Consider the following 26735-nt stretch of genomic DNA (forward strand, 5'->3'; position numbering starts at 1 on the left):
TCGGCGCGTCGATGACAGTGGCCTATTGATGACAAGAGGTACTGCAGGGTCGCTTTTCGCATGATAGTACGTTCATACATGTATGTATGAATGAATGACAAATTATTTGTAGTTTGGTATATTACATTGAAAACTAACAAAAAAATCTATAATCGTGTAAACTCGACGCTGCGATACCTTCTATACGAAGCTTTGTGCATTGAATCTATTCAATATTGATATCTGTTGAAACAATAAAAAACTATACACAAAGTGGCGTCAATAGCCATGTGTACAATGAAATTATGTATGTACATATATTACAGTTCCAAGACAGAGTCTATGTAACAGGCAGAAGGTAGATGCCACCTTCTGCATGTTACATACTTAAGCTCGTATTGAGTCAACTCCGGTTATCCGCCGTTAACGCTTTATTAATTTCACACTGTCTAAGTGCTAAGAGCAGGAGGTAAAGGAGGGCAGTTACCAATCCATCCTAATTAATCAAATCACCATTAGGAGAACACCGGCCAAGATGAATATTTGGCCTACATACGTTAGTCTTCTATATAATCTCACTCGTATATATGTCGGAAGAAGCCGGACGATTATATCATACAGCTGCCATATGAACGATCAGAGAATTTCTAGAAAAAAATCTTTTCTAGTTTGCAACAGATTTTTGGTTAAAAATTTTATGAAAATCGTACTACCATATCAAATAGCTGCAATTGGAATGATCGAGAAATTATGTTATGTCCGTACTAATAGACCTGCGGGGGGTGGGTTGCAGGGAAAATCTAGACGACAAATACAATCTACAACCAACAATTTCACAAAAAAAAGCTTCACTGCGACCGACTGAAGTATTTGGTAAGCAAAAACAAATAGATTTGGGCATATAGGTATATAAATATGGAATAAATAAATATAAATATCAAGGGATTAATGTGTAATAAATATGCAATAAACATGAAATATATAAGTAAATAAATAATATGAAATAATATATAAATAAATAAAATGCTAAAATCGATAAAAAATGTAACAAATATATAAATATACTAGCTGTACCCTGCCACGTTTCTTTGTGGCATATTGTGGTTAAGAGGGCACTTCTGAATACATCTTCCTGGCATAAGGTGAAGAAGGCAGTCAGAGTTATCGTAGGCGGATTCAGGACTCTTTCTTGCACATTTAGTTCTGTGAAATAGACACGTTGACCATTCTCCAAATTAACTGCCAAGTGAACTACAGCTGGATAGCGTTCATGAATTGGGAACGAAAAAATTCGCCATGCAGCCTCGTTGCTGCTTATGTATCTTCCAGCCTGGTATTGAGCGATTTCATCGACAACTCGTACTGCATTGCTGTCATCATTTTCTGCCTGAACACCAAAAACTGTCATATCGCTGCCTTTATTCACGTACTTGCAGTTATATTTAATCGATTTCACGGAATTGCAATATTCTACGTTGATGTGCGCTTTGTATGATTTTGACAATAGTGGTGAGTATGGAACCACCCAACGATTGTCTACCTCAATATCACCAATTCTCATGTTTAAAGTTGCCGAAGTTCCTCCATCTTCAGTTGACCGTCTCCTATACAGAGGATATCCATCGTCCCCTGTTACGGTGTTGGCTGTAAATGCTCGAGGATATCGCTTGGAACACTTCCCGTCTACCATTCATGGTGAACATGGGTTGAAGGTACCACAAGGGCCATGGATAATGTTCTTGATGACAACTTCATGCAAATCCGTATCAACCTCGGCCCGTGGAATCTCAGCGCATATAACATCGTCGATTTCGTCTGGAGTAAATTTATCATACAGCCAAATCAGTATGTGCGCAAGCGGCAATCCTCTCTTCTGCCATTCTATTGAATACATCCAGCACCGCACAGATCCAAAAACTCCATGTTTCACAATGAAATCCATCAGTGACTTGAGCTGTTGTCTGAAAACACGGGCTGTGATGTCATGCCTATCCTAGACGATTGTCCAGGAAATAACAGCTGCACTATCTCGTACCAAGATGGATTGCATGCGAAGGTGATAAATAAGTCTGGACGGCCGTAGCAATGAACATATGCCATGACATCTTGAGCATGTTCCTGCATGTGGCGTGGACTACCTATGTATGAGGATGGCAAAATCGTGAGCTTTCCAACGTTGGTTGTATTACGGTCATTCATCAGAGCATCCCGCAAATGGATATATTCCTCGGACCGAAGTTTCGTCTGATTCAATCGAAGGAGCCTGACAGTATGTGCACACCTGATGCATCCGGCCAATAACGACATTGCGATTTGAGCTGTAATCAATAGTTGGATTATATCGGAATGCAAGACGATTGTATTGCAGGTTTTGATCTTCTGCAAGCTTTAAACGCGCTTCAGCTACCCTTGCCCTGTTGCGTTCATTATTTTGAGAGTGAATCAAATCGATTGCTGCAGAACGCGACTGCCTAATTCTCAATCGTTTTCTCTAAAGCCTATCTCCTCGTCTTTCTGCTGATTGCGCGTTGTGCATCTGCATTGCTTTCAGCCGCTCAGTCTCTCGGATGGAGGCCCGTTCTTCGTCAGTCATATTCGTAATCTTACGTCTGTTTGCTTCTGTATTGCGAGTACGACGACCCAAACTCGACTTCTTGGGTGGCATGACTTCGTTTCGTAATGAAGCTGAACAAAAAAATAAAATTTGTATCTCCAATTTCTTCTTTCAATATGTTTTGAATGTTTGACAGGAAATGCTTTGATTCAGCTGGCTGCCTGTAGAGGGCGCAGCAGTAGGGGCACGGGGAAACGCGAAAAAAATTGATATATTCGCAAATGCAGATAAGCTATCAACATCAAAAGTAGACAATAACCGAGCTGGAACCTCAACGCATGTTGTGTAAAAATTTGGGCTTAAACGGTTCAGAACTTTTCAAGTTTCTTCTTTCAATATGTTTTGAATGTTTGACAGGAAATGCTTCGATTCAGCTGGCTGCCTGTAGAGGGCGCAGCAGTAGGGGCACGGGGAAACGCTAAAAAAATTGATATATTCGCAACCGCAGATAAGCTATCAACATCAAAAGTAGACAATAACCGAGCTGGAACCTCAACGCATGTTGTGTAAAAATTTGGGCTTAAACGGTTCAGAACTTTTCAAGTCTATAAAGGAAGTAGACACGAACAGAGCATTTTTATATATATAGATAAATAGTTAAAAAATAAACAACAAACATTTTACGCAAAAAAAACACAAGAAAAAACACATTTGAATTTAACCTAAAACTAAGAAAAAATTTTGGCTGAAGCTACAAAGCTCCCGGTGTCGCCACTCGGAAGGCGTGTCGGCCTTCCTCGCCGATTCTCTTTTCTTGTTACCAATTCTTATTTAATGGCGGCTCTCATGTACATATATTTAATGGCGGTAGTCGGCGCACATATGCCTGCAGAAGCTCATCGCTGAGATTAGAGGTTATGTTTGAGTTTCCAGGTTTTATATCAGTGGCCACCAAACCGAACCAAGAAAAAAATGGGCCTGGCCAATTTTATCTTGGCCAGAATTATCTCTGCGAGGGCTGTGTATGGTCGAGCCTGAAAATGAGAGCCATGATATTAGGGCTTCACCTCCGGACCACGACCACTCACCTTTTGAGGTGAGCTGGCTTCCCGTCCTCCCTGATCCTCCGCACACGTCCAAATGCCTCCTCAGCCTTTTAACAAAATTTAATTCATAACTCAAAGTTCTTTCTTGTTGAGTGCACGCGCACAGAAATTAAAATTAAAATTCAATTCTTATTTCAAATTTTATGAACCGCCCGCTCGCGTAGCTTTGAACCAATTAACCGCCCTTTCCCATTGTAGTTCGGTTCCTTTTCACCTTCTCTTTCTTTTCTGGTTGGAACCCGTTGTTTCAGTTTTGAAGCATTCCAGGGAAAGATCCTTTTCCCCCATAAGGTGGTGCATGCTACCGATCTGTTTTTGGGGCAGGGTGGCATCCCTGAGCTGATCGTATAACACCCCAATATGGATCTATCAATTGAATTCCAACTATATTTATTGGGTGGAACAGCTGGGCCTAAAATGGCCATAACACCACACTGACATGCAAAATTGACCAAAACTGAATTTTCAGTGAAAAACTGGCCTCAACAAACCCTGATGGCAAAGGATGTCCACGCTGGGCCTAATACGATGCAGAAACAGCGTCCAACGAGGGAGACCGCCCACTGATGCCTGGACCTGATCCCTTCCTTTTGACAGTTAACTAGACCACAACTCTGCGTGAGCTAGTGACCTTTGCGTCTTGATCCGATTTGGCGTTGAAGCTCCTTTCAAAGTCGCTCAGCACACTATTTCTGCGAAACGCCTCTTGTCCGGGCTGGAAGGTTACTTCTCGCGTCTGCCGATCAAAGTGCCTTGCGGTGGTTTCATGCGCCTTATGCGAACCTATCTCCAGGCTCCAAGCCCTCGAGCTCGTTGTCCTCCCGTAGTTTCCGTGCTAACTGGTAATCCGCCCCATTGGTACATGTTCTGTTCAAACAAGGCAAAATACGGTGTTACCCCTGTAGCTTGATGAAACAAGCTTCTTAATGCTGCCTCTATTTCTGGAACATACAAATCCCAGAGGGTGGTCACCCTCTAGGTATGCTCGTATTGCGTTCAGCACAAACTGGTTGGCTGCCGTCCTTACGTGTCTGATCCGGTACTGCTCGATCATGCTTTGAAACCGCTTCGTCACGAACTGTTTCCCGTTGTCCAAATGTGTGGTTTTTAGAACTCCAAACGTATGGAAAATCTCCTTCGCCAAAAACTTGATCATTTCTGCTGTTGTCGCCTCCTTCATTGCCTTCAAGACAACAATTTTTGAGAACTGATCGACCACGATAAAAATGTATGTGTGGCCTTTTCTTGAGCGGGGATACTTTCCCAAAAAGTCAATGTAGACTTTCTGGAATGGACGATACGTGATGGTTTCCCCTCCCAGTCCTGGCCTCGGAGCTTCATACGATGGCTTAGTCTCCTTGCACACCTTGCAGTCCGTGATGAAGTTTCGAACCATTGCCTTAAGAGATGCAGGGTTTTTGCCATTCCTCCATGGGCCTTCCATGGTCGTGTGTGCACTTGTTCAATCAACGTCTGGCTCAACGACGTTGGAACCCACAACTTCCAGCTACATTCTTCGAGTTCTGGTTTGCTGCTTGTCCTGACCCTTTTGAATACAAAGCCATCCACCGCCTTTAGATCTGACTGCTTTTCTTTTCTTCATCAACAACGTCTAGCAGTTGGCAATACTCCTCCGATTCAAACTCTACGGTCTGAAATCCCAGCATCCAGTCGTCTTCTGCTTCCTGAACCTCTTCCACCATTCTCGATAGGGTATCAGCCACTACATTTTTCGATCCTTCACGGTGTTGGATGTCAAAGTCGTACGCTTGCAGTTTTAGGGACCATCTTGCCAGTCTTCCACACAAATCCTTCAAGGACATTAGCCACTTCAGACTGGCATGACCCGTAATCACGGTGAATGGCATCAGTTTTATGTATGACCGGAAGCGCTTGATTGCCACGACGGCCGCAAAGCATTCCTTCTCCGTAACACTATAGTTCCGTGTATCCGTCAGCGGCGCCACGAGGTCAGCGAAACCCTTTATAAATCTCCTATACTATCCCGCTGTTCCTAGACAGCTTCTCACCTGAATTCTGGATTGCATCCACTTTCTTTGGGTCTGTCTTCAAGATGCCTCCGCCTATGATGAGCCCAAATATCTGAGTTCCTTGAAGCAGAAATGCGACTTCTTCCCCCCTATGGTCAAGCCAGCTTCCCAGCGGAGACGCGACCAACAGGTTATCTAGATACATGAAGACGTTCTTCCTCAACCTCCATGAGTCGAAAAAGGCGTTGCGCTGCATTTGTTAGGCCGAACGCATCGTCAAGGTACAAGGGATGTCCCGGCACCGTAAACGCCGTATACCTCCGGATCTTCTCTTCCAGTTCAATCTGCCAGAAAGCATGCTTCAGATCCACGCTCGAATGTACCTGGTCTGATTAATACGGCTTAGTATCCCTTCGAAGCTTTGTTGTGTATAGGCATCCTTTATTGTGATCTTATTAAGCTTTCTGGCATCTAAACATAGATGATTTTTTCCGGGCTTCCTTACGAGTGTTATCGTATTACTCCAGGCGCTGTCACTTTCCTCTATGACGCCTAATCGGAGCATCTCGTCGACTTCCTCGTAGATCAGGGACTGTACTGCTGGTGATACGGGATAATGCCGATCCTTTAATGGGACTGCTCTTGGTCAGATCATGCGGCTCGGGTTCCTCTTTCTTCTCTCCTTCTTAGATTATCTCCTCCTGAATTGACCCTAGATTGAACTTCTCCGGCGCTATCTTGAAACTCTTCCAAAAATCCACTTCCAGGTACAATTCTTGTTCCAGCGATGGACATATATTCTTGGACGTTGATGCACTAAGGTCAGTACATACAAGTGGCCCGTATGACACCAGGCACGTGCCTGTTTGGGTTAGGTGTTAGTAGGCGCGATGGAAAATATAGGGCAGAATACGAGGCAATTGACTACTGGCGTGCTGCCAGATTGTTAGCATGCATGCTTACTAAGTGTGTTATTATTAAAGATTTTAATTTGGGAAGGGTATCTACGTTAGAGATTAGTGTGTACAAATCATTTCATCATAATTTGCACATAGCTTTCTAAAAGGTTCATGCAGTGCAAAGGAGGTTCTACAGTGGCGCAACACTAATGGGATATAGGATCTAGTGGTTCTACATGGTACATGGAAATTAAGCTGACTCAACAAGTCAGCAGACATCACCATGGATAACGTTAAAAATAAAGGTTATCCCTAGCATCGTTCTACGATTGGCTAAGGACAGCAAGTTTATTAACAGGAGTCTACTAGAGTAGAAAGGTAATCTTTGGTTTGCATCCCAATTTAAACCGCGTAGAGCGAAAAGTAAAAAGTTCTTTTTAACCGACTCAATGCGTTTACTATGGACGCCGTACTGAGGGCTCCAAACGCAGCATCCATATTCTAAGATAGGACGAACTAAAGAAGTATATAAGGATTTAGTAACATAGGGATCATTGAATTCCTTCGACCACCGTTTAATAAATCCAAGCACACCCCTGGCTCTATTCACCATAGACGAAATATGATCAGTAAAGTCAAGTTTTGGGTCCAAGCGGACGCCCAAATCGTCAACAGAATTAATTCTTTCCAAAGAGCAGCAGTTCAGCATGTAAAAAGCAAGCTTAGGAACGACACGTGAGAATGTCATTAGCTTGCATTTCGAGTCATTAAAGTTTAATAAGTTTACACGGCACCAAGTTTAAAAATTATTAAGACCTCTTTGTAAATCCGACTGGCAGCAACGTCATTGTATTGCACGCAAAGCTTGACATCATCCGCGTACATAAGTACTCTGGAGTTAGTCAAGACTTTGGGCAGGTCATTTATGAACAATGTAAACAATAAGGGTCCCAAATGGCTTCCTTGCGGGGCACCAGATGTAACCCTTAGAACATTGGATAAATTATTCTTAAAGAGGACCTTTTGCGTCCTGCCATTCAAACAACTTAAGATCCAATTAAGAAGATCACTTGGAAAACCCATTGAATCGAGTTTTCTAACGAGGAGAGAATGGTTAACAGAGTCAAATGCTTTACTGAAATCAGTATAGATTACATCTGTGTGACAATTATTATGGAAGCCCTTTATAATATAGGAAGAGAGCTCCAAAAGATTTGTTGTTGTTGATCTTCGCTTAATAAAACCATGTTGACATGGAGAAATAACCTAACTACAGCGGCACCTTTAATGTCCTGGTGGTGAAATGGGCCAATCAGCAGCAGGTGATTGGGAGCGATGGCAAGCTACACGGCTTCCAACATCCGGTGGTCTTCACTCTGCTCATGTTTCTGGGCGAGTTTCTATGCTACCTCGCCTTCAAGCTCATTCGTCTGATCTCCAGCCGCCGCGGGGCAAGCACCGAGCTGGACAGCATTCTGGCTCATGGGAGCAACGAGTTTAGCCCCTTGAGTATGCTTCTGCCCACAGTGTTGGATGTAGTTGCCTCCATACTTCTGTTTACCGGCCTGTACTTGACTTACGCGACCAGCTTTCAGATGATAAGAGGCGCTGCACTCATCTTCGTCGGCATTTTTAGCACCATGTTCCTGAACCATACCCTTACCTCCCGTCATTGGCTGGCCATCTTCACCATCACTTGCGGACTTCTGGACATTGTTTGCCTGGACGTTCAACGTGTTGATTATGATATTGTTACCCTGCCGCATACGGATCACAAATCAATACTGACCGGGGATATGCTTATCATCATTGCCGAGATCCTGCACGGTCTACAGTATGTATACGAGGAGAAGCAGTTGAAGACGTCCAATGTAGCGCCGCTACAAGCCGCCGGGTGGCAGGGTATCTTTGGTCTGATCATCACCTCGCTGTTGGCTGTTTGCCTTCACTTTCTGCCCACCATGAATCCCTTTAACGAGAGCTCACGCGCTGTCTTTGATGACTGGAGTGACCTTTTAAGTGGTCTCCAAGGCAATCCAGCATTAATCATATCCCTGATCGGATTCACCATTTCGTGCGCCCTGTACAACTTCGTGGGCCTCTTCATTGCAATGTACTCTTCCAGTGCCAACCGGTTGCTGGCCGATGGTCTACGCGTGTACTTTATCTGGGTGTTTGTCATCGTCATGGAGTGGGAGTACATCAACTTAATCACCATTATGGGCTTTATGATCCTGCAAATGGGCATCATCTTGTACCGTCAGGCCCTGTTTATCGACTGGTACCGATCTGCATTGGCTCGCTGGCAGCGCGCTCGCTACGTGGACTTGGGTGCCGACAACACGGCCGCTCCTAATAGCCGGCCAGCGGATGTGATCTAGGCACGCAGACAGGCAGCCGGCGACAGTGAAGAAGGACTGACAACCGTACGCGGTGGATTGTGATATGAGAGATGGGCTGGCAGATCATCCATGGGTTGATTCAAAAAGATTACTTATCGATTGTAAACGTTTAAATTTATAGATTTAATAAGAAAGTACAAAGGTGCTGTAATTGAGGGGTGATAATATTTTCAAATAATTTTAGGATGGCCGACAACTTAGAGATTCCTCTATAATTGCTGGCATCCAATTTGCTACCTTTTTTGTGGAGAGGAATAATAAACGATTCCTTCCAAATAATGGGAAAGTGTGAGGTTTCTAAGGACAAGGTAAACAATTTCAGAAGGCGATAGCACAGGGCGTCGGCACAATACCTGAGCACACAGCCAAGAATTCCGTCGGGACCTGGCGAATAAACTGGCTTGACACGATGAAGATCTAAAAGGAGACAGCTTTCGTTTAGGCTAGGACAGAAAATTAAGTTCGATTTGGGTATGTCGTAGGAATAAGTCTGGTATATATACGAAGAGCTAGAATAGGTTGTTTGAAAAAACTGCGAAAATAGATCGGCTATTGCCTGATCATTATTTGCGGTAGTATTTTCAAATGAAAGCGAGGAAGGATTTGTTTTAGGTTTACGTTTAGTGTTACGAAATTATAAAACTGTTTTGGGTCCTGTGAGAACTGGGCCCTACAACGATTTAAATAGTTTTTATAACACTGCGCGTTCAGCACGGTAAAGTTTGACCGAGCTGATAAATAAAATGAAAGGGCAGATTGAGAACCGGTGATTTTAAATTTAGCATACAGTCTAGATTTTTTATTTTTAAGTCGGCTCAACTCTTTAGTAAACCACGGCGGTTTATTCGAGCTTGGCGGATAATATAACGGAACACATTCAGTAAAAAATGAATTCATGGCACTGTAAAAAATATCCACGGCAACTGCCATGTCAGTGCACATGTATAGATCGGACCAATTGAACTCGTTTATAAAATTATTCAGCCGTTCAAAGTCCGTTTTGCGAAAACATAGGACTTTATTGGCTGGACGGTCCGAAATATTCTGTACGTCACACCCAATATCAAGAGTCACATCGAAAGTTGGATGATAAGGATCTTCGGGCTGCGTCAGAGGCGCCACCCTTGCTAAACTGACTCTCGCAGGATCAGAGACGAAGCAAAGATCAAGCAAGCGCTGTAAGGAATTTCGCACATGGTTGACTTGAGACAGCGAAATGTCAAACAAGCCAGCGATAAAGTCATGTTGTGTAGGTGTATTGAGAGTATTGGTGGAATTATTTGAGCACCAAATAGCACCAGGGATATTAAAATCTCCAAGAACTACCGCTTTTGGTTTGCCGCATGAAAGACGTCATCTCCCTTTCTACATCGCGACAGGCCTCACAACAGTAACGCAGGCCGATGTTTTTTCTTACATCGTCCACCGTCTGAGCTGCAACTCCAATACACTTGGCGTGCATGACGTTGTCGCACAGCCAGCAGCCGATTGTAAGGTCACCTGCAGCAATTGCCTTTTGGCAGGTTTTAACAAAACAGACAACAGTTCCGGACATTATGAGGACTTACCGCTGTACTTGTACTTGGAAAAAAATAACAACAGAGCTATAAAGAAAGAAGTGAAGAGTCACAGCGAGAGCGAGAGAGCGGGAGAGATAAATAGATAAAACGTTTAGCTGTTGCGACGGCGCAAACAAAAGCTAGACGAAGAAGGCACAAAAAGGAATTCAAAATATGCAAAAGCTAGCACTAGCAGCACAACTAAATTGGAAAATAAAACCAATTATATACACAAAATTAGAATAGCTGCATGCATAAGAAAAGAAGTGCAGCGGCACAGCTAAAGCGAGAGAGTTGGAGAGCGTGGGAGATAAATAGATAAAACGTTTAGCTGTTGCGACGGCGCAAACAAAAGCTAGACGAAGAAGGCACAAAAAGGAATTCAAAATATGCAAAAGCTAGCACTAGCAGCACAACTAAATTGGAAAATAAAACCAATTATATACACAAAATTAGAATAGCTGCATGCACACGCGAAGTGAACGGGAAGTTATTAACACAAATTAGAAAAATTAAGTTAACCCCGGTGGTTAGATTCAAACTTTAATACAAAACGAGAGCGCAAGAAAAAAACACGTCCGTTCACTTGGAAAGATGAATGATTTCAATGAAACAAATTCATCACTACCGTGTCCTTTTTATATGTCATCGGTATTGTGACCTTTCCAAGGATCAGTTAAGTTGCCCCATTCGGCGTTTAACCATTGGCATATGGTATGGTATGGTTTCAAGATGATATCCAAAGTTTCTAACAGCTCTTTGCAACGTTTTCCCAGCAAGCTTACAGATGCTCCAGAGTCCAGCAGCCCACTTATGGTCCTTCCGGAAATCTGGATCGATACAGTTGGCCTTGGGTTCGTCTCCCTATCCAGTCTTCCCAATGTATTAATTGTTTGTAATTGGAACCGGTCTCTGGATTTTTTCACCCTTTTCGAGACAAGCGTCATTCTCCCCGAATATCCGTGCGCGTGCTTCCTTATATCGGCGCACTCTCTTGCTTAGGGTCAGATGTAGTCGGCCTGGTGCCTGCACGCTCGGTTGAGTGCCCTGACGGTATTCGCTTCCTAACTGGTTTGGGGCCTCCTCTCGGGCTCCTTCATGGAACGCGGTTCGCCCGTCGCAGTTGCGTTCCTCTGGGCGTTTCCCGTCCTGCAATTCGGACATTTGGGTGTCACCGTGTTTGGCAACCCGCATTTATAGCAAAAGAGTTTTCGCTGCGCTGCTTCGCAATCTTGGTAGACATGGCCACTCTGGCAGTTCCAGCAAATTACAAGCTTTCTCGGCGCTGCTTCTGCTATTGCATCCACCACCTCTTCGGTGTCCGCCAGGGATTCTTGGTCAACCGTCGAGCCGCGAAGTTCTTCTACTCTGCCGATCCTTTGTTCCTGTCTGGGCCTGTAGGTCGCGGGCAATCGCATGCGCTGTCTTCCGCGCTCCGGATCCAGAGTCCCGCTTTGATGATCCAATCCGGGTCCACTCCGCCTATAAGTGAGGCAACTAGCTTCCTGAGCGCCGTGAAGTACTCCACCAGCGTCTCTCCGGGTCTCTGCTTCCTCTCGGCTATGTCCTGAATTGTGTCGTAGTCTCTCCTCTCCGTATCCGCAGTCCTGTTCGATGATGATGAAGAAATTGCGTCTCGTTAATCCATCCTCTTCATCATTTCGGCAAAACCTGCTCGCATGCACTTGTCGATGCGAATGTCCATCAGATGCGTCATGTCGACTAGGATCTGTTCCTGTGAAACCTGAATCAGCTCCTGCATTTCTCGCTTATGCATTGACCTGTATGCTTCGGCGTTCTCCAGGCAATATTGTTCCTGAATCGGATCCAATTGGATATTCGAATACCCGTCTGGAGTGCCTTCTGGGTCTAGGTTCAGGATCCGTGGAACTCTCCTCCTATGTTGTTCGCTGAATTTCCGACCGACCCTGCTATCAACCCTTCAGCACCCTTTTCTCCATTTTCTGCCTCAGGAATTCTTACGGGAATATGCATAGTCACTGGTGCTAAATAAAAGCCACTTTGCTTTCAGACGGACTCATCCTGCGTCATAAAAGATGCCACCCCCTACTCTACGCTTGACAGCCGAGGTCATCTTCTTTATCTGATCGCTTCCAAAGGCTCACGAACCGTCAACTTAGGTCGTCAGATGTCGCAGGACTTTTCGATTCTCGCAAAAAAAAAACAATTGGTAACGTTAATTGAATTTAATTAAGTTCCTTTTTCTATCTGCCTTTTTTTTATTTCTTATTAATTTAAAATATTTTATGCCCTATCTACTATATTTTATTAAACAAGCAATGTTTTGCTACTTACCTATTCCTACTTTTACTTATGGCTATATCACAGATTTATATCACATATGGTAAAATTGTTCCCTTTATCACTGTTCGCAAATCAGCTTCTTATCAGCCGCTGATGTCGTCCTTGTGATTCCGGACCAAATCCCAAAAGTGATACATCTCTGTGGCCACTTTTAAATTTGTAATTAGTGTGTCCTTCTTTCTGGCGAGTGAACTCTTAAGCGATCGTCCGCTCTTACCCACTAACTAGAAATACCCTTGCTTTATATACTCAGCAGGATATAGTGCTGTCGTTTATAAATTGGGCGCCATTTTGTTTTTTCCCCATTAAAGAACCTGCATGCCATTTGGGCTGGCACCGACTAGATCTCTCCTTGGGCCATGGATCTCCTAACACTGCCCGCCACACACAACAATAAATTTCATCGATACTCGACATTTACACAACTCTATACACCGCGCGGTTAATTTCAAACACGCGGAAACAAAGACAATAATATCTACAGTTCCTCACACACACCTAACTGACCTGGCTCCCCCTGATGAACTGGAGGCCACATGCTCATCCCTTCCCTACCATGCAGGTGCTCGCATAATTCAAATTGGACGACAAATACAATCTACAACCAACAATTTCACAAAAAAAACAGCTTCACTGCTACACCGACTGAATTATTTGGCAAGCAAATCATATAGATTTGGGCTTATAGGTATATAAATATGGAATAAATAAATATATGATAACCAAGGGATTTATGGGTAATAAATATGGATTAGATATGAAATAATAAATAAATAAATAAAATTCTAAAACCGATGAAAAATTTAAACAATATATATAAAAAAATGAATTGTTAAAAAAAAACAAAAATTTTCCGCAAACAAAAAAAAAATTAAAAATTCAATTCTTATTTCAAACTTTATGAACCGCCCGCTCGCGTAGCTTTGAACCTTTTAACCCCTATCTATGGTTCGGTTCCTTTTCACCTTCTCTTTCTTTTCTGGTTGGAACCCGTTGTTATACCCTTGCAGGGTATTATAATTTTAGTCAGAAGTTTACAACGCAGTGAAGGAGTATATATATATATTCTTGATCAGGATCAACAGCCGAGTCGATATAGCCATGTCCGTCTGTCCGTCATATAGCTCCCATAGGAACGATCGAGAAATGATATGGACGTTGATGCACTACGGTCAGTTCAGTACATTCAAGTGACCCGTATGACACCAGGCACGTGCCTGTTTGGGTTAGGTATTAGTAGGCGCGATGGAAAATATAGGATAGAATACGAGGAAATTGACTACCGGCGTGCTGCCAGATTGTTGGCTTGCATGTGTTAGTATAAAGGATTTTAATTTTTAAAGGGTAACTACGTTAGAGATTAGTGTGTACAAATCATTATAATTTGCACAGAACACTCTAAAAGGTTCATGAAGTTCAAAGGAGGTTCTACAGTGGCGCAACACTAATAGGGTATACAGTGGCTCACAGCTTATGTCGTGCAGAGGTAGACTTTAAATTCAAATTCTTATAACTAACAAACGGTAAGAGATATACAAAAAAATTAAATGCAGTTTTATTATTTATTTATTAATTTAAACACTTTATTATTTTTAAATACCATTAGTTAACTCTTAAATAAAAAAAAAAAAACCGTCTTTTTTCATGTCACAGCTTATTTCGTGCAAGAACTTTAAGTACACTAAATTTGTAATTTGTTAATCTTAAATAACTTTTTCTTGTTGCAATCCATTGGAGAAGATATCAACTTATATATTTATATGTTTTTGGCGTTTGGTTACACTGAAAAAAAAAGTTCTTTGATTTACCAAAATGAGCACGTGTACACCCATGGAGCAGAGCAAATTGGTCCTAAATCACATCAACAATGAAAAATCTAAACTTAATTTTGCTGAAATAGTAAACGTGAGCTCTATTCCTGTCCAATATATCATCCAATGCTTCAACCGAGATAATCTATTAGCAGATAAAGTCAAAAATGCTCAGAATAAAACTTTTACAGGTATGGAGAAAAGCCGAATTACACCAAAAATTAATTAAATAAATTAATTAATCGCCAAAATTGGGCACCAAAACATACAGTAGATATTGAGCATGAAATGGGAAAAGGTGTCGTCCACCGCGACTTGCGGAAACCCAACTTTAATGGCCTACGGGCTACTCGGCCTTTTATAAAATAAAATTTAAAATAAATTTAAATTTATTAAATTAAATTTAAATTTTCCAACGACCATGTAACTCATCCGTTATCGATCTAGAATGATGTTATTTTCATTGACGAGTCCAAGATCAACATTTTTGGCCAGATGGAATGCAGTATTCTTGACATCAACTAAATACAGAGCTGCACACTAAAAATCTAATACGTACGGTGAAGCATGGTAGCGATAGAATCATGGCTTGGGGATGCATGGCGGTATCCGGTGTTGGAATGTTAGCATTAATCGATGGAACTATGGACAAATATAAGTACCTTCAATACTTGAAGGATAATTTTGACCAGGACGCCAAGAAATTGACCATAGAGAAGAGCTACCAATTTTACCAGGATAATGACCCAAAGCAAAAATCAGATTTTCTACAGACCTGGATGCAATGGAACTGCCCAAACTTAATAGATACACCTGCCTAGTCTCCTGACCTTAACTTCATTGAGAATTTGTAGCCAATTTTGGATCTTGGTATCCGCAAGAGGTCGATACCAAATCAAAATTAGCTCAAAATAGGCCTCTTGGAAGAATGGCCCAAGATTCCAAAGGAATAGATATACTAGAATATGAAGGTAATCTTTGGTTTGCATCTCAATTTAAACCGCGTAGAGCGAAAAGTAAAAAGTTCTTTTGAACCGACTCAATGCGTTTACTATGGACGCCGTACTGAGGTTTCCAAACGCAGCATCCATATTCTAAGATAGGACGAACTAAAGAAGTATATAGGGATTTATTAACATAGGGGTCATTGAATTCCTTCGACCACCGTTTAATAAATCCAAGCACACCCCTGGCTCTATTCACCATAGACGAAATATGATCAGTAAAGTCAAGTTTTGGGTCCAAGCGGACGCCCAAATCGTCAACAGAATTAATTCTTTCCAAAGAGCAGCAGTTCAGCATGTAAAAAGCAAGCTTAGGAACGACACGTGAGAATGTCATTAGCTTGCATTTCGAGTCATTAAAGTTTAATAAGTTTACACGGCACCAAGTTTAAAAATTATTAAGACCTCTTTGTAAATCCGACTGGCAGGCAACGTCATTGTATTGCACGCAAAGCTTGAGGTCATCCGCCTACATAAGCACTTTGGAGTTAGTTAAGACTTTGGGCAGGTCATTTATAAATAATGTAAGCAATAAGGGTCCCAAATGCCTTCCTTGCGGGACGCCAGATGTAACCCTTAGAACATTGGATACATTATTCTTAAAGAGGACCTTTTGCGCCCTGCCATTCAAATAACTTAAGATCCAATTAAGAAGATCACTTGGAAAACCCATTGAATCGAGTTTTCTAACGAGGAGAGAATGGTTAACAGAGTCAAATGCTTTACTGAAATCAGTATAGATTACATCTGTCTGACAATTATTATGGAAGCCCTTTATAATATAGGAAGAGAGCTCCAAAAGATTTGTTGTTGTTGATCTTCGCTTCATAAAACCATGTTGACATGGAGAAATAACCGATCTACAAAGGTGCTGTAAGTGAGGGGTGATAATATTTTCAAATAATTTTAGGATGGCCGACAACTTAGAGATTCCTCTATAATTGCTGGCATCCAATTTGCTACCTTTTTTGTGGAGAGGAATAATAAACGATTCCTTCCAAATGATGGGAAAGTGGGAGCTTTCTAAGGACAAGGTAAACAGTTTCAGAAGGGGATAGCGCAGGGCGTCGGCACAATACCTGAGCTCACAGCCAGGAATTCCGTCGGGACCTGGCGAATAAACTGGCTTGACACGATGAAGATCTTAAAGGAGAGAGCTTTCGTTTAGGCTAGGATAGAAAATTAAGTTTGATTTGGGTATGTCGTAGGAATAAGTCTGGTGTATATACGAGGAGTTTGCATAAGTTGTTTGAAAAAACTGCGAGAATAGATCGGCTATTGCCTGATCATTATTTGCGGTAGTATTTTCAAATGAAAGCGCTTACGTTTAGTGTTAACAAAATTATAAAACTGTTTTGGGTCCTGTGAGAACTGGGCCCTACAACGAGTTAAATAGTTTTTATAATACTTAGCGTATAATACCGTGCTGATCGGTAAAGTTTGACCGAGCTGATAAATAAGATGAAAGGACAGATTGAGAACCGGTGAATTTAAAATTAGCACACAGTCTAGATTTTTTATTTTTAAGTCGGCTCAACTCTTTAGTAAACCACGGCGGCTTATTCGAGCTTGGCGGATAATATAACGGAACACATTCAGTAAAAAATGAATTCATGGCACTGTAAAAAATATCCACGGCAACTGCCATGTCAGTGCACATGTATAGATCGGACCAATTGAACTCGTTTATAAAATTATTCAGCCGTTCAAAGTCCGTCTTGCGAAAACATAGGATTTTATTGACTGGACGGTCAGAAATATTCTGTACGTCACACCCAATATCAAGAGTCACATCGAAAGTTGGATGATAAGGATCTTCGGGCTGCGTCAGAGGCGCCACCCTTGCTAAACTGACTCTCGCAGGATCAGAGACGAAGCAAAGATCGAGCAAGAGCTGTAAGGAATTTCGCACATGGTTGACTTGAGCCATAAAGTCATGTTGTGTAGGTGTATAGGAGTATTGGAAAAACTTCCGAGCTCAGAATTTCCGGCTTTAACCAGGTTTCTGTGAGCACAATAACCTGAGATGCAAACGAAAGGCTATAAGAATACAAGTTAGGAAGCTTGCTATGTAAGCCTCTTGCATTCTGATAGGAAATACCTAGGGAGTAGGTTAGGTTTTTGGGTCAGAGACGAAGCAAAGATCGAGCAAGCGCTGTAAGGAATTTCGCACATGGTTGACTTGAGCCATAAAGTCATGTTGTGTAGGTGTATAGGAGTATTGGAAAAACTTCCGAGCTCAGAATTTCCGGCTTTAACCAGGTTTCTGTGAGCACAATAACCTGAGATGCAAACGAAAGGCTATCAGAATACAAGTTAGGAAGCTTGCTACGTAAGCCTCTTGCATTCTGATAGGAAATACCTAGGGAGTAGGTTAGGTTTTTGGGTCAGAGACGACGCAAAGATCGAGCAAGCGCTGTAAGGAATTTCGCACATGGTTGACTTGAGCCAGCGATAAAGTCATGTTGTGTAGGTGTATGGGAGTATTGGAAAAACTTCCGAGCTCAGAATTTCCGGCTTTAACCAGGTTCTGTGAGCACAATAACCTGAGATGCAAACGAAAGGCTATAAGAATACAAGTTAGGAAGCTTGCTATGTAAGCCTCTTGCATTCTGATAGGAAATACCTAGGGAGTAGGTTAGGTTTTTGGGTCAGAGACGAAGCAAAGATCGAGCAAGCGCTGTAAGGAATTTCGCACATGGTTGACTTGAGCCATAAAGTCATGTTGTGTAGGTGTATAGGAGTATTGGAAAAACTTCCGAGCTCAGAATTTCCGGCTTTAACCAGGTTTCTGTGAGCACAATAACCTGAGATGCAAACGAAAGGCTATCAGAATACAAGTTAGGAAGCTTGCTACGTAAGCCTCTTGCATTCTGATAGGAAATACCTAGGGAGTAGGTTAGGTTTTTGGGTCAGAGACGACGCAAAGATCGAGCAAGCGCTGTAAGGAATTTCGCACATGGTTGACTTGAGCCAGCGATAAAGTCATGTTATGTAGGTGTATGGGAGTATTGGAAAAACTTCCGAGCTCAGAATTTCCGGCTTTAACCAGGTTTCTGTGAGCACAATAACCTGAGATGCAAACGAAAGGCTATCAGAATACAAGTTAGGAAGTTTACTACGTAAGCCTCTTGCATTCTGATAGGAAATAGTTAGTTTTTTGGGTCGGGATTGCAAGACGTAGAAGGCGCAGTGGTATGATCAGGCCTGGGAAGAGTTATTCCTACAGGCCGCTTTTTCTTTTTATTCGCTTGGAACTCCTTAGCAATAACGTACTCTGGCCAGAAGTTGGGAGAGCAAATAGTGTTGAAGAGCTCTTTAGATACATTTATTTTGAAAGATGAAATATAATAATAATAATAAAATATAATAAGAAAATTTAAACTTTTCCACTTTTATCATTAATTTATCTGCTTTGTTGTTGCCTTGTATAAAGGCGAGACAATCTTCCGATGTTCGATCAGGGGAGAGCCGCGAAACAAAAATATGTCTCGTAGGTGGAACCGCTATAAGGGTTTTTGGCAAGGCAGGTTGGTTATCTGCCGTGCCATTGTCGGCCGGTAACACCCTGGGCAGATATATTTGTGTGCACAGGACTTTGAGGGGTCAATATTTGCGACCCCCAGGGGACAAAACAGAAATCACCGGCGGTATGGGCACTCCCGCTGCACATTCAGATACCGAATCTTTTCTAGCGCTCAATCTCAGCACCCTTGGAATTAATGCTGGGGTCGAGGGCTGCTGCTGAGAGCCCGTTGCAGGTAGTTGGGGTCCGTCTGCAGGCTGCCCACCAATAGCATTTTTTTTTGCGCCTAGGAGACTCATTTAATATCGTAAGGCTATTAAATTGGGTGTCCAGCGCCAAGAACATATCAAGAGTTATCCGAAAACTCGTTAAAATGCCCTTAAAACCGATTTTGGTTTTCCGCTTTAAAGACATCATTTCCCTTTCTACATCGCGACAGGCCACACAGCAGTAACGCAGGCCGATGTTTTTTTTTAGATCGTCCACCGTCCGAGCTGCAACTCCAATGGCGTGCATGACGTTGTCGCACAGCCAGCAGCCGATTGTAAGGACACCTGCAGAAATATTTACGGACATTATAAGGACTTACCACTGTACTTGTACTTGGAAAAAAAAACAACAGAGCTTTGAAGAAAGAAGTAAAGAGTCACAGCGAGAGCGAGAGAGTGGGAGAGCGGGAGAGCGTAGATCAGATAAGATAAGAAGTGCAGCGGCACAGCTAAAGCAAGAGAGTGGGAGAGAAAAGGAGAGCGTGGGAGATAAGTAGATAAAACGTTTAGCTGTTGCGCCGGCGCAAACAAAAGCAACAACGATCTGCCACTGAAAAGTGAATTCTTGTTGTGCTCGGATATGAACAAATGCTTCGAGCTCGAAAAAGCCGAACGCACTCTGGGGTTCTAGACATATCGTTCGGGTGCTCTGGGGTTCCAGGCTCAGCCGTTTTTGTGATAATACTTTTTGGTACTGTTTGACTCCTCTATGTATTTCTTGCTTAGTGGTTTAACGCAACGCGGGAGCGCAAGAAAAAAAACACGTCCGTTCAGTTGGAAAGATGAATATGTTTTTAATACAATTAAAAATTATAACGTTTTCAGTTTTTAGCTGATTTTCATCAAATTTGAGATATAGCCATTTTATAGTAATCTTAAAATGCCATACAAACGATAGTTAGAAAAATGCAAATCTGTGAATGTAAAACTGCAAATATAATATGTATAGGTGAATGAAATGAAAGCAGGTATTACTTCATTGTTTTTTTAACATAAATATATATAATTTATATTGTATGGATCCTAGTCATCGAAGTTCTATCTGCAAGGGTACATAAACTTCGGCGTGCCGAAGTTAGCTTCCTTTCTTGTTTCAGTTTCGAACCATTGCAGTTCAAGAAACTTTTCCCCCATAAGGTGGTGCATGCTTTTGGGCATGGTGGCATCCCTGAGCTGATCGCATAACACCCCTATGTGGATCTATCAATTGAATTCTATCGATATTTATTGGGTGGAACAGTTGCGCCTATAGTGGCCATAACAATTAATACATTTAAAAATTATATTTTTTTTCAGTTTTCAACAGAATTATAAATAATTTTAGATTTAACCATTTTGTATTATTCTAGAATTTCGATTTAAATTTAATGTAAAAACGGACTCGATATAAAGAAAATTAAAACTGCGAATGTAAAACTGTAAATAAATATGTTACATATTCCTTCAGTACCATTCCTATCGGATTTAGGCCTGAATCAGGTTGGATTGGAAGGGCCTTCATCTTGAAATATACTGGAATTTTCATACAACCCATCCAGGAATTTCCATACAGTAGGCGTTAAAAAACCTTAATTCAGATTACCCGAGGAATTTTCCGGGAATCCTGACAGGAATTAGTCGTGAATTTCGAAACGAATTCCCCTCTGAACCGGACTCTGAGCGGAATCAGTCAGGAATTCCAGACGGAATCAGGCAGTAATCGTAGGGGAATTCAGAGCAGAATCAGATAGGAATCCCAGAGGAAAACGTGTAGAAGATCCTCGGATCCCCGGATTCCCGCCTCCTAGTAAATATCTGGCATAATTTATAATTAAATTTTTTATTTATAAAACTTTATAATTTGTTCAATAATTACCAAAATTTTTCTTGGCACAACTTCTTGCATTTCCCCTAATTTTACGGGTCTTTCTTTCCGGCTGTTGCCGAGTCAATCAATAAATGAAATACACATATATAGTGACATATTCACAAATTCTGTTATGTTCCAAGAAATATGAATCTGCAGCGTAGGCGATCCCACGCTGAACCAATGTAAACAATCCACATCCGGAGCAAGCAATGCTCCTTTTCAATAACATAAATAATTCTTCAATCAATATCCCAAGCGGGCGATCTCGCTCCCCAACTTTTGTAAACAAAGGGCAGTAGAAGTACGATTTTTGTCACAATAATTTAGTCTTAAGCTGAGATCATTTGAATAAAGACGTGAAGCGGAATATTCGTTTTATTAATTCAACTTAGCGTTGTCCTTAGTCAACTGACGGGACATTAGTTCGACTCACAAAACAGAAACACATCACTGGCGCAGTCGGTAGGATACAAAAAGTATCCGAAAAAAAGAACCTCGAGTGAAAAATAAATTAAATTTTATAATTCAGTTCTCGAACAATAATTACGCAAAACATTTTAAAACACTTCAACTTGGATTATAATTCCAATTCGGTTGTCCAACAAAAAGTGGAAGAACAAAACAAAACAAAACACAATAAGTCCAACGGCACCTAACAGTTAATAACAACAAATAAATTTTAAGAAAATTAATTTAAACAAACACTTCAACTTTAAAAAGTGAAATCAAAAATAAACTAAAATAAATTTTTATTTTACTATAACAACAAATTTACTACAACAATGGCACAACCAGTTATCGCCGCACCCCAAATCGTTGCACTAAGCGACAACAACCTTGCTGAAGCTCGTCGGCAACTAAAAGACATCATGCCATTTAAGGGTGATCCAGAAACTCTCTATACTTTCGTCAGCAGAGTGGACTATGTAATTTCACTCTACCAAACTAATGATGTGCGACAACAGAGGATTCTTCTTGGAGCCATCGAAAGAAACTTGGACGGACACGTAACACGATCATTGGGCCTTCCGAACATTGAAGATTGGCCTACCCTTAGATCGAGACTAGTTGCAGAATTTAAACCCCAAACACCGAACTACAAACTACTGGAGAACTTCGGGGAGACACCTTACAAGAGAAATATGAGAGCATTCTGCGAAGAAGCAGAAAGACGACGTCAAGTACTAATTTTGAAATTGTATCTAGAAGGTAACCAGCCAGATTTTCTTATTTATATTCAGGCGATTAAAGATTCCATTAAAATATTGATCAGAAAATTACCAATACAATTATTTACTATTTTGGCTCATCATGACATTGAAGACTTAAGATCATTAATCACTATCGCACAAAATGAGGGAATATATGAAGAACATGTTAATTTTGAATTAAATAAAATTTCAGAAAATCGTAATAAAAACTCAAACCCTAATCAGAATTCTAAACCACACAAATTCAATACATATACACAAACCCAATATTAAGCAAGTTACCCACAATATTCTCAACCATTCCAACCTAATTTTAATCAATACACGCAATCATTTAGACCCACCTATACACAACAGATACCTAACAACCAAACTATGTGGCCAAATCATTTCGGACTCAACCAATACATGAACACACAAAACAACTCACAAAAATCCTTTTCCACAATATTCAAATAAAATTCAAAATCCTCAAACAGCACATTTTAAAGGAAATACATACCCTCAACAACAACAACCCTCTATATCTAAAAATACTATCTTCCCGGTTACCAAACGACTAAGACCATCGGACAGTGAACAAACCAAAATGTCTATTGACGAATTAAGATTTCAAGACGCACACGAACACGAATACGAAGAAATACAACCTAATTATTATGAACAACAGTATTATGACCACAATCAATACCATAGGTTGATTAATGAACAACAACAGCAACAACAGGTCCAATACACCCAAAATAAAGATAAACAAAATCTATATAGCTCAGAACCAAACGAAAATTTTCGGTTAACAGCCCCGGACAACACCAATACATAGAAATAGCATACAAAGGTTGCACATACAATTGCCTTATAGACACAGGATCCACAATAAATATGAACAATAAAAATATATTTTGTCTTCCTATTCAAAATACTATATGCGAAGTTTTGACATCAAATGGCCCTATTACATTGAACAATTTAATTATGTTACCCAGCAATAGTATTTTTAAAACAACTGAACCATTTTATGTACACAATTTTTCTAATAATTATAATATACTAATTGGCAGAAAATTGTTGAAAAATTCACAATAAATTATAAATTACAAAAATAGCCAGTTACCCTTTTTGATAAAACATATAAATTAATAACTTCAAAATCAGAAAAGAACCACAATTTTTATATCCAAAAGCCAATAGAACCAATTAAAAAATCACCTCAGGAGTCAACAAAAAAAATTGATTTTGGATTATTTCGATTAGATCACCTGAATCAGGAGGAAACTTCAAGGTTGAAAGGTTTATTAAATAAATTCAAAAATCTTCAATATGAAGAAGGAGACAATCTAACATTTACAAATACCATTAAACACGTACTAAATACAACACATAACTCCCCAATTTATTCAAAACAGTACCCACTTGCTCAAGCGCACGAAATTGAAGTCGATAACCAAGTACAGGAAAAATGCTTAATCAGGGATTAATTAGGGAAAGGAATTCACCATACAATAGTCCTACCTGGGTAGTACCCAAAAAAAACCTGATGCATCTGGAAAAATTATGTATAGAGTAGTAATTGATTATAGAAAGCTAAATGAAATAACTATTCCCGAGAGATATGCAATACCAAACATGGACGAAATCCTTGGTAAACTAGGTCAATGCCAATATTTTACAACTATCGATTTGGCAAAGGGATTTCATCAAATAGAAATGGACTCAGAATCAATACCTAAAACTGCATTCTCCACCAAAAGCGGTCATTACGAATACCTTCGAATGCCATTTGGCTTTAGAAATGCACCTGCTACTTTTCAAAAGTGTATGAATAATATCCTTCGACCGTTGCTCAATAAACACTGTTTAGTGTATTTAGATGACATCATAATTTTTTCCACATCCCTTACCGAACATTTAAATTCATTACAGCTAGTTTTTTCCAAACTTGCAGAAGCAAATTTAAAGTTACAGTTAGACAAATGTGAATTCTTAAAAAAGGAAGCTAGTTTTCTTGGTCACACCGTAACCCCCAATGGTATAAAACCAAACCCCCTTAAAGTTAAAGCCATAGTTTCATATCCAATTCCAACAAAAGTAAAAGAGATTAGAGCTTTCCTTGGATTAACCGGTTATTATCGTAAATTTATCCCAAACTACGCAGACATAGCAAAACCAATGACCAAATGTTTAAAAAAAGGAGCAAAAATAGATACACAAAATATCGATTACATAGAAGCATTCAAAAAACTTAAAACATTAATAATTAGAGAACCAAATCTCCAATTACCCGATTTCGAAAAAAAAAATGCACTTTAACCACAGATGCCAGTAATCTAGCCCTTGGAGCCGTACGTTCTCAAAATGGTCATCCTATATCCTTTATTAGCAGAACACTTAATGAACATGAATTAAATTACAGTGCTATCGAAAAGGAATTACTTGCCATTGTTTGGGCCACTAAAACTTTTCGACATTATTTACTGGGACGACATTTTCTCATTGCTAGTGACCATCAACCTCTTAGATGGCTGCATACTTTAAAAGAACCAAATGCCAAGTTACAAAGATGGAAAGCCAAGTTAAACGAATACCAATTTAAAATCGACTACATTAAAGGGAAAGAAAATCCAGTTGCCGTTGCATTATCAAGAATTAAAATTGAAGTCGTTACTCAACATAGTGCAGAAGAAGATAATAGTAACCTAATTCATTTAAATAATTTTCATTAAATCCGATAACAATAAAGTAGAGCATTCAACAATATTCGGTAACTCCATTACAACAATTCAATATAATGTAATGACACTCGACAAAGCCAAACAAATTTTACTTGATCATTTTATTCATAGAAACATTACCATTCATATTGAAAGCGATGTAGATTTTGAAATCATTTAAAGAGCACACAGAGAAATTATTAATACCACTTACACTAAAGTAATTCGCAGCCTCCACTTATTAAAGAATGTTTGTTCATACGCCGAATTCAAAGAAATTATACTTCAATCACATGAAAAACTTTTACATCCAGGTATACAGAAAATAACTAAATTATTAAAAAAAAAATCACTTTTTTCCAAATAGCCAACTATTAATTCAGAATATAAAAAATGAATGCAACATATGGGCAATTCTCTGGTGTCGATGCAAACTAAAAAAATACATGTGCCAAGACTTTATTTTAATTTTATAAAAATTGAAACGTATAGCTCTTGGTTAGCACTATAATTGGTGCTAAGGTCGATTTTGAACCCTTGCACTATGGTCCAGAAGTCAATTTTTTTGGCATAAATTAAAAAAAATAAAGTTACAGACCTAAAACTTTGCACATTATGATTTTTCAGAAAGATAATAATGTAAAAAAAACTTTTGAGTCTGTGAGACCACGCCCTCTATTGCCTCCCATACGAACCGATTCGTAGTATTATAATTAGAAATTGAGTATGAAGCTGAATTCAGACAATATACACTCATTTATATGTATACATATGTATATGTTATGTATGGGTTTTGCCTTAAACATTATATTCTTCTTCTTCTTCTTCTAGTATTATTGAGCTGCCTTCGTTCAAGTCGTCATCCGAATCACAATCAGATTGCAATTCCTTTTCAAATGGGATGTTGTTCTCGGTTGACGGCAGCTCCAGAAGGCTTAATACTTCTTTGAGAATTGCTTTTTTTTTTGTGTTTTTTCGTTCTCTTTCCCTTAAACAGACACTAGATAGTAACGGATCCGAGGAATCGATCGCCCTGTGGAAAATGTCAGTCATAGTATTGATTCGGCTATTTTTCCTTGCGTGTGAGAGTCGGTCTTTTTTATAGATTTTATTGCGGGCTTCTGAAGCATTTTCGCCTAAGCATCCTAGTGGAACTAACGTTGAATTATTTATTTGAAAACCGTGGACTAGTATTTTGTGAATCGTTGGTGCCATGGGGTACCACGGGTATTTATGCATATATAGGCAAAACGTTTTCTCACAAAAAGTTTGAAATTTGTCAGAGTTTATATAAAAGTTACATGAAACTGCTATTAATATAACGTGAAAATTATTTTAAAGGGTTTTGTCAAAGCCGGTTATAGGTGATATTTGTTCAATATTTGCAAAAGCTCTTCTTGTTGTATTACCGTCATTGCTGTTCCCGCTACCATTTTGCTTTGGCACGCTTACTCGTAGACCCATATCATATCATTCCACATTTTTTCCTGAAAACGTTCGACCATATAGTTGCATTTTGGTAGTCATTTTTTTAATAAT

General features: G+C 40.2%; 1 protein-coding gene across 2 annotated transcripts in view; it reads left to right on the plus strand.

Moving 5' to 3' along the window:
• The window catches only part of LOC110188035 (phenoloxidase-activating factor 2), a 95841-nt gene that overhangs the window by 2629 nt on the left and 66477 nt on the right, over positions 1–26735 (plus strand). Inside the window, exon 2 of one of the 2 annotated variants that reach the window (XR_015271748.1) lies at positions 12523–12620. The exons of the other annotated variant lie outside the window; for it this stretch is intronic. The gene's annotated coding sequence lies outside the window, so the exon portion shown is untranslated. Of the gene's footprint in view, positions 1–12522; positions 12621–26735 lie in introns of those variants that run through there. 2 annotated transcript variants of the gene reach the window in all.

Source organism: Drosophila serrata, unplaced genomic scaffold (genome assembly GCF_035046125.1).
Source record: "Drosophila serrata isolate PLE 108 unplaced genomic scaffold, ASM3504612v1 contig_264, whole genome shotgun sequence".
In the NCBI taxonomy this organism is placed as follows: Eukaryota; Metazoa; Arthropoda; class Insecta; order Diptera; family Drosophilidae; genus Drosophila; species Drosophila serrata.